This window comes from Choristoneura fumiferana, chromosome 11 (genome assembly GCF_025370935.1).
Source record: "Choristoneura fumiferana chromosome 11, NRCan_CFum_1, whole genome shotgun sequence".
Lineage (NCBI taxonomy): Eukaryota > Metazoa > Arthropoda > Insecta > Lepidoptera > Tortricidae > Choristoneura > Choristoneura fumiferana.
In genome coordinates this window covers 10,290,344-10,300,516 of record NC_133482.1, presented here as the reverse complement: position 1 = coordinate 10,300,516, position 10,173 = coordinate 10,290,344, and the positions used below count along the sequence as shown (strand labels likewise).

The 10,173-nt window shown below is 37.5% G+C and overlaps 1 pseudogene; it reads left to right on the top strand.

The window, feature by feature from the left end:
- The first annotated feature begins 9,262 nt into the window (after positions 1 to 9,262).
- On the top strand, positions 9,263 to 10,173 carry LOC141432757 (elongator complex protein 5-like; annotated as a pseudogene).

Here is a 10,173-nt window from a genome sequence, read left to right as displayed (position 1 = left end):
AGAGGAGACACTCAACTTAAGGAAACTTTGTACCAAATACGCAGACATATTTTACATAGAGGATGAACCTCTTACATTTACCAATCAAATAAAACACCACATAAAAACCACAGATGAAGTCCCTATTCATAGCAAGACATATAGATATCCGTACATTCACAGACAGGAAGTTAAAACACAAATAGCTAAAATGTTAGAACAGGGAATAATTCAACCATCAACATCAGCCTGGAGCGCACCCATTTGGGTAGTCCCAAAAAAATCTGACGCATCCGGAAAAGTAAAGTGGAGATTAGTAGTTGATTTTCGAAAGCTAAATTCAAAAACAATAGATGATAAATACCCCATCCCCAACATATCAGACATCCTAGATAAACTAGGCAAATGTCAATATTTTACAACCTTAGATTTGGCAAGTGGCTTTTACCAAGTAGAGATGAACCCTTCCGACATTCATAAAACTGGATTTAATGTTGAAAATGGTCATTACGAATTTCTACGCATGCCAATGGGTTTAAAAAATTCCCCGTCCACATTCCAACGCGTAATGGACAACGTATTACAAGGATTACAAAATTCTATCTGTTTAGTATATCTGGACGATATATTAGTCTTTTCCACTTCCCTTCAGGAACATATAATCAATCTGGAAAAAATATTCCAAAGACTAAGGGAATCGAATTTTAAAATCCAAATGGATAAGTCAGAGTTCATGAAACAGGAAACTCCTTATCTTGGGCATATAATTACTCCACAGGGCGTAAAACCCAATCCTGATAAAATTTCAGCTATAAAAAAATATCCCTTACCAAGAACTGCAAAGCAAATAAAGCAATTTTTAGGCCTACTTGGTTATTATAGGAAATTTATTCCGGACTTTGCTCGCATAACAAAACCTTTAACTCAGTGCCTAAAGAAAAATAAAGGCGTAAACATTAACCAGGAATATATAGAATGTTTTGAGAAATGCAAGACTTTGCTTATAAATGACCCCATATTGCAGTACCCAGATTTTTCCAAAGAATTCATCCTTCGAACAGATGCTTCTAACGTTGCCCTTGGTGCCGTCCTCTCGCAGGGACCCTTAACTTCCGATAAACCTATTTCATTTGCGTCCCGTACATTAAATGACAGCGAATTAAACTATAGCACAATTGAGAAAGAACTATTAGCGATTGTGTGGGCAACTCAATATTTTAGACCCTACCTCTTTGGTCGTAAATTCAAAATTATAACCGACCACAAACCTTTGCAGTGGATGATGAACCTTAAAGAACCCAATGCCAGAATCACCCGATGGAGCTTGAAACTATCTGAATACGACTTTTCGGTAATATACAAAAAAGGAAAATCTAATACCATCGCTGATGCATTGTCACGTATAGAAATACATAACGAGGTCAGTTCAATGATAGCAAACTCACCTGAAACTCCCAATGTCTATGACTTGGAGGACAGACAGACAGAGACAAACCATACAAGCAACGAAAGTCCAATTTTAGAAATTCCTATTTCTGATGATCCACTTAACAAATTTACTAGACAAATAGTTTTCCGCATCATCGACCGAAAATCACGTATCTCTGATACCCTAACAAAGCCATTTGAAACACATTTAAGGACATACGTTGAAATCTGTAAAGAAAATTTGGAACTGGAGTTAATAACCGCAATTACTAAACATGTTGATCCTAAATATCGTACAGCAATACTAGTCCAGCCTATAGAAGAAATGTATACTATAGTACCTATCATACAAAATACATTCAAAAACACGTCCATGAAATTAGTATTAGTGAAATCTGAAATAGAAAATGTTTCCAATTTTGAACGACAGCAAGAAATTATCCGTAAATACCACGAAGGTAAGACAAATCATCGCGGTATAAATGAGTCATATTTAGCATTAGCACACAAATATTTTTGGCCAAAAATGCGCGACAGCATTACCAAATACATAAACGAATGCATCGTGTGTGGTCAAGCTAAGTACGAACGTTGCCCGATTCGACCGCAATTCCAGGTAGTGCCGCCGGCAACAAAACCTTTCGTTACCGTCCACGCTGACACATTTACTGTTGAACGCGAAAAATACTTAACAATAATCGATTCATTCTCTAAATACGCACAGGCATACCGGTTATCTGATGGCACCGCACTTAGTATTGTAAAAGCCTTATTACAGTTTTGCACTCATCATGGCCTGCCTTTAACTTTAGTAACGGATCAAGGTACCGAGTTCACGAACCAGCTAGTTGCAGAATTTCTAAGAGTTCATAAGATTAATCACCACAAAGTCGCGGCGCATGCACCAAACGAAAATGGCATTATAGAAAAATTTCATAGTACTTTCCTAGAACACTTGCGAATACTAAAACTCGAAAACAGTAGTGAGCACTCGAAACATTTAGTACCTTACGCTCTATTGGCATATAATAGCTCAATACATAGTTTCACTAAATGTCGACCCTATGACTTAATAAACGGACACTTCGACCCACGAGACCCTATTGACATTGACGTAACAGAACTTCTATTGCAGAACTATATTAATGACCATCGTAACAAAATGAAAACTGTTTATAACCTTGTGCATAATTCCTGTTTAGAGCAACGAGAATCCATAATGACAAGAGTAAATATGAACAGAAATCCTAACATAGAATACTCTCCCCAGCAAGAGGTTTACATACGAAACCCTCTTGCAGATAGACAAAAAATAGCTCCTAGATACACCCATGATACAGTTAAAGAGGACTTACCTGTTCACATATACACTTCCAAAAAACGAGGCCCCGTTCCTAAGTCCCGACTTAAACCAGTACGTAAATCTCAATTGTTACAGGCTTCATCTACCGATGTGGACATGGATCAGCTTGGCCCTAACCCAAGAAATCCACCTTGAAAGTTTCGATGATGGACCTGGAATCCTGCCTTTTAAAATGGGACCAACAAAAGTCGTTTCCCACTACCACACATTTTTGCAAAGCATTCAGCTTGGCAAATTACATGACGACATTGACCTCATCAAAACACAGCTTACTAACGCAAGTAATTCCTTAGCAAATAATACATTTCGTTTCTTCCAATCCCAAATTAAATATTTGTATGCTAAACTCAATAAGGTTTCGGCGCAGTTGAGTACTTTCTCTAGCAAAAGAGTGCGACGAGGACTTATAGATCCTTTAGGTTCAGTTATTAAAAGCATAAGCGGCAACTTAGACCATAATGACGCCATTAGATATGATCATGCTCTCAAAATTCTAAAAAACAATGACGAAAAATTGTCGAAAACTTTTAATGAACATATAAGCTTAAATAAAAAATGGATGGTTGAACATAAGAAAATATTGTCAGCATTGAATACCAATCAGCAAATTTTAAGTAAAGATTTATTAAATTTAAAGAATGACAGTATGTTAAGCAATGGAAAACTGCTGGATTATGCACATCTTGCCCAAATGTTTAATATCGTTAGTGAAAATATAAACGACTTATATACCGAATTATTACGTATAGAAAACATATTAGCTTTCAGTAAGTTAAGTAATGTGCACCACTCTATTTTAAGTATAAGTTCTCTAAAGGACATGATTGGGAAATTGCACGAGATATATAGCAAAGATCAAATCTTAGATTTAGATACTAGAGATTACTATAGCTTCATAAATGTAGGTTCTTATTTTTCTAAGAATGATTTAGTAGTTGTCCTAAAAGTACCAATTATTTGTCAAGGCTCATTTGATTTTTATAAGTTATGCCCATTGCCAAACAAATACGGGCGCATCCTTATTCCTCCATATCCTTTCATAGCAACCAACCCTCAAGAATATGTGTACGTAGAGGCAGAATGCCCTAAATCCGGCGACTGGTACATCTGCCAACAAAAACTCAGCCATCAGATTCGTACGGAGCGAGACTGTATTCACAAACTCATTCATTTACAGGAGATAGATGGAACGTGTAAAACCACGCCTATCTCTCTGTCTAAGGAGGCTCTATTGGAGCTGGACGATCAACATTATGCCATAACATTTCCAAATCCTACTAAAGTACAAATCAACTGCCAGCAGGAGCAACATATCATTTTGAACGGAAGTTACGTCGCAACTATCCCGCAACACTGCTCTCTCAAGTCTTCACAGTTTACTATAGTAAACATTAATAACAAACTCCGAGGCCAACCACTGAAAATAATGTCAATACAACCAGAAACCAGAAGCCAGCAATCTAGCCCCATGTTGAGAATGAACTCTATCAATTTGAGCAATCTTGAAGCTATCGAGCAACAAATATCTATGGAAAAGCCGATCGAGACAAATGCGATCCAATCTTCAACCCTCTACCACACTACATTACCATTGTACCTTATCATACTATTCGGAGCAGGTGTAACAGCCTTCATACTATATCGAAAACATCGAGCCAGAGCGAAAGTCGATATCAAGCAAGATAATATAGAGCTGAAGAAAGCCGCTACATTTGCACTAAACCTAGCAAATAGTAGCTCGACTTAGAGGGGAGGTGTTAGGCACGGGCCCTACACAGCGCTACGTCATCGCGTCAGCACCTCGTACGACAACTCAACGTCACGGCGCAACGTCACGACACTACGTCACCACGCTACGTCGCCGACACAGTGAATTAGGCAATCAGTTTCGAACTAATTACAAAACCAGTGTGCACAGTGACTCGCGGCCTTTCGACACCTAACATCGGGTCCTATAGGACAACACGAAACCATTCGTGATAGTTTAAGTAAAACTTGTATTCTTTTATCATTAAATTTTATTATTATTAAATCCGCAATTATAATTCATCTCCTCCGCTGCTGCCCCCTCCATAATTCGTGCGAATTTAAAGCTAGAAATAATAAATGGTAAGTGCAGGCATAGTAAAAGAGACAAGTAGGTTCACTACGAAAAAGTATATCGTGCGGCTTAAAATGTGAGCGCGCCGGTACCACAAATAAGTAATAGTACAGTACAGAAGGTTCTCTCTTTTGGTGTTGACGAAAGCTGCCATTTATATGCCTACGTAATTTTTTTAGCAAAATCACCGCGCACCACCAAGCAACATTGAACTCTAGTGCTGCGCGCGAAGGTCGTTAATTTTGCACCAACGTTTTGGTTTAAGATAGGGTTGTAAATCAATAAAAAAATAATACTCAATTAACTCTACGGTTAAATATTCTCTGGAACGTTACTAAGCCCGAAAAACCATTCCGCGAATATCTACCGCGACGGGCGGGGCTTAAAATATCTACCTCGCGTCGCGCCAGTTCGGCCGTAAAACTTGAGTCGTGCAGTCGCTCCGTGGAAAATTTCGATCAAGTTTGTGATTGTGTTTGTGCTCGAATCAATTAAAAAATATGCCGTCGTGTTGTGTAAATGTGTAGAAGCCACTCAGATATGAAAAACAGGACTCACCTTTCGTATGTAAGTAAATAAAAATATTATAAACACCTACTTGGCGACCCTGGAAAGTGTTGTGCAACATGTAACTAAGATTATTTTTTCCATGGATTATCATAACTCTTGATTTGCTCAAATAAAATATATTTTTTTCTAGTCTGTAGGATGATATTATGCATTACGTATTGCAGTATTGTTTAATGCAACTGTATCATAAGCAACTGTATTATAAGGGCCATTGAGATACGAGTGCGAGTTTATAACATGCGGCGAAGCCAGAAGAAAACTTAGTAAGCGAACAATGTTTCCACTGTCGTTATTTCATCTCGCAATCGAAGTGAAAAGCAGAGTGTAAAACTCAAGCATTATACCCATTTTCCCCTAGACGTGTTTATCGACCCTCGCCATACCGGCTGAAACTAAATATGTTGTATTTTTTAAAGTATTAACCTTAGCGGTCCCCCGACACCGACAACGCTTAGATAAAAAAATATTACTAGATACTTTATACTAAATTAACTTAGGCTAATTTTGCGGGATATCAGCATAGTCCCCGCGGGATAGAGATAAACGAATTCTTCGCAGATGAAGTCGCGGGCAACAGCTAGTAGCACATAATTATTTTTTACTTTTAATTGTCTTTTCAAGCAGCGTTTTTTTCGGGCGTTTTTTTATTTGCTGACGTTTTTTAAGTCGGGGGTTTTTTTTAATTTTAAATTGTTTTTATTTCCTGTTTTTTAAACTTTGATATATATTTTTTTAAAGTGTACTAGTGTGTTGGATATCCTGGCTGCAGCATCAGCTCATCTTGTTGCCACCATTGCATTGTATGTAGAATCAAATACTGATCAAAAGGAATCAAACACGACGACATATCTGCTATTATTTTTTCAAGAGTATACTGGTGTGCTGGATATCCTGGCTGTAGCATCAGCTCGTCGTGTTTCCACCACTGCATTGTATGTAGAATCAATTACTGATCAAAACTATTCCAAACACGACATATGTGCTATTATTTTTATAGGTGTACTAGTGTGCTGGATATCCTGGCTGCAGCATCAGCTCATCGTGTTGCCACCATTGCATTATATGTAGAATCAAATACTGATCAAAAGGAATTAAACACGACATATCTGCTATTATTTTTCAAGAGTATATTGGTGTGCTGAATATCCTGGCTGCAGCATCAGCTCGTCGTGTTGCCACCACTGCATTGTATGTAGAATCAATTACTGATCAAAACTATTCCAAACACGACATATGTGCTATTATTTTTTATAGAGTGTACTAGTGTGCTGGATATCCTGGCTGCAGCATCAGCTCATCGTGTTGCCACCATTGCATTATATGTAGAATCAAATACTGATCAAAAGGAATTAAACACGACATATCTGCTATTATTTTTTTCAAGAGTATATTGGTGTGCTGAATATCCTGGCTGCAGCATCAGCTCGTCGTGTTGCCACCACTGGATTGTATGTAGAATCAATTACTGATCAAAACTATTCCAAACACGACATATGTGCTATTATTTTTTATAGAGTGTACTAGTGTGCTGGATATCCTGGCTGCAGCATCAGCTCATCGTGTTGCCACCATTGCATATATGTAGAATCAAATACTGATCAAAACGAACCAAACACGATATATCTGCTATAGCTTTATTAATAGTGTACCTACTAGTGTTCTGGATATCCTGGCTGTAGCATACTTGAGTGTTTAAAATTTTAGGTCCCAATCATAATCCATTATGCGTCTAAGATTCCTACCGCAGCGAACAAAAGAGCTGATGATCTTGAAACGGCTGAACCGATTTTGATAAATCATGTCTAAGATCCATCGCTAGAAAACCAGCTTTCAAATAAAAAAAAACCGCATTCAAATCGGTCCACCCGTTTAAGAGCTACGGTGCCACAGACAGACAGACACACATAGCGGTCAAACTTATAACACCCCTCTTTTTCGTCGGGGGTTAAAAATAGACATCGACAACCCTAAGCGTCCGCGCCGGAGTAGGCAGTTGAGTCTCCTAAAGGGTCGGAGTGTGCAGCATACTTGTTCTCTTTACTATGCAGACTATGCTGCAGGTGTGCCAGGTGTTGACTATCGGCTTAGGACTTCGGAAATCAACAAAAAGGATATTAAACTCAGTACTTCACTTTATTTAAGATATTGAAATTGCTTGGTAGTTATGATTTGGCTACATTTCCGTGCAAGGTAAGAGCGCATAAAATTAAATTACCTATCTCTTACAAACATTATCAGCCTTATTCATAAAAAACCTTAATTGAGGTTTGATCGGTCTGTTACTTAGCAGACTGATTAAGCTTAATAGACGGTTGTCAAGAAGTATGATTCATAAACACTTGCTAGCAGTCCAGGGGGGGACAGTCGCCTATACCGTACTAATTCATGTCGATAGCGCCGCCATCTCCTTTATCTAACCTAAAATAAAACAGATTGTTGTCGTTTGTTTCAGATAGATGTCACTGAAAGCTTGAGATCACAAAATTTTATTTATTAAAAATATTTGTCGTTGATAATTACCGCAAAATGAACTTTATTTTCGAAATTGACAATCGTATTGTAATTTCTAATATAAAAGTCACATAATTGTATCCGCTCAGTCGTTACAATATTTTTTGTGTAGCAACCTCTATGTCAGGCCAGGCGTCTATTCGCGCTCACAAGGAACAAGATGGCTACGTTGCAATCGAAACTCGTGCACATCGTCCACATAAAAAGTAAAGACAGTGCTGCAAACGGAAAATTGAGGCTGGTTTAAACTTAAAGAAGACTGAATTCAAGCGGTCTCACTTCTCTTTGCAGCCCTGTTTTATTTTTATGTGGTTTGAGCTGGGAAGCAAATCCAGTAAAGTAAAGAATACCTGTGACTATTAATAGCTATACGTATGGATGGATATATACATCAATGGTACTAGTTAGGAAATGCAGACGGCGCTTCAAAACAGTCTGCATGAATGAGACGAGAGAGGGCTCTCTTTTCCCCGTATATTATACTACTCTTTGTAGCAGTCTGCTAGTTGTTGAGCTGCTGATAGACGGATTAGACGCGTTATGTTGGCTACCTTGACAAATCAAAGACAAAAAATGGCCTAATCGATAATTTAAAAAAAAAAAATTGACAGCAGTGACAGCAAATTACCAGGAAAAAAATAAAAAGCGAGATGTTTGTTTTCCGCCATTTCCGATCCGCATGTTTATGTTGTGCAAAAAGCCATATAATTATGTTAATCATCCTTATTTTTTTTTCATATTTATTGTTAATTTATTGTTGCTAATTTAGAGGATTTTTAAATACAAATTCTTGAAAATAAATTTTCCTGTTTTTTTTTAATCTGCGTAGCCCTGCCTTCACTATAAATATCTCGGTACCTATGGTTTTTGCTCTAGTCAAAATCAGCTGTTCAACCTTGTGGCGGCCATTTTGTGACTTAGCAGAGAGATAAAGGAGGGTCTACGGTCCTCTAACTTTAGCAGAGCCTTGATCGACTGATTAGCGCTAACAGACGTTTATGAATCATGTTTTTTAGCATCGGGCCTTCAAGGAGCCTTCAAGGAGGCTCTAACTTTTTATGAATAAGGCTGTATATTATTCACAAAACAATTTCACTCACGGGAAACTTAAGAAATAGCAACACGACACATCTTTCCTTGCACTATTTGAGCTACTGTTAAAACCACTCCCATGATGGTATTAATTTGACGTAATAATGCTGCAGATGGTTCTCTGATAACGCAAATTAAACTTTGTGCGCACATAGCAATAAGTACTATAATAGTTCGTCGTACAAGCGAACACAACTAAACGCGTTCTGTCCGGTTGCGTGCGATATGAACTCGTGTCGTTATTTTTTTTTCTAACCTATAAGTCGAACTGTAACTTATGCTAAATTGCATTTTTATTTATTTTTATTATTTAGTTGTTTACTAGCAAAGATATGTTACTAGTGGTTACTAGTTTTATCAATATCTAATCTGTGAAATGACCCTCTATAGATTGAAAACAGCACCAACAGTTTTAGTGGAAGATGACTATGACAAAAATATATTACCTCTTCTTCTAGAATTGGCGAATAATGAAAAAAACGAGTTGCACTTGTTCTGTTATGAAAAGCCTACTTCTTTTTGGGGGTGTGTGTTCAAAAATAATGTTGTATGCCACGAAGATTTCAATGTAGATCAACTTGACAAAGTGGCACATCCAAAATGTTCAGTGATAATAGATTCCATAAACCAAATGTATCTTTCCTTAGGTTGGAGCGAATGCTTAAAAGTTTTAAAGAAACTTATTTTCAGCCCAAATGTGATACAACTAATACTCATTTTCCACAAAGATTGCTTACCACATTCCTCTAAACTACAAACAAATTTACATCACTTAGCAAGTGCAATTGTTTCATATGATACAACAGATTCTTCCAAATATGGGTGCAGTTGAAAAAAAGTGGGAAAATCGTTAAATCTGAGGAGGTTCTTACATACGATAGCAGGACCTCCACCCTAAAATCTACTATTGTAATAAAAGACCTGAACAAAGAAGAGGAACCAGCAAAATTAATGCCAAGTAGCCTGACTACATTTAAAATAGAAATGGACCAGACTGAGAAACTTGAGAAGTACAAACTAAAATTGCCTACATGAGTAAAATTAATGAAGGCGAGAGCAAAGTGTACTATGAGCCCGATTTGTAGATGACTGGGATGAAGAGGATCCAGATGAAGATCTTGACATTTGA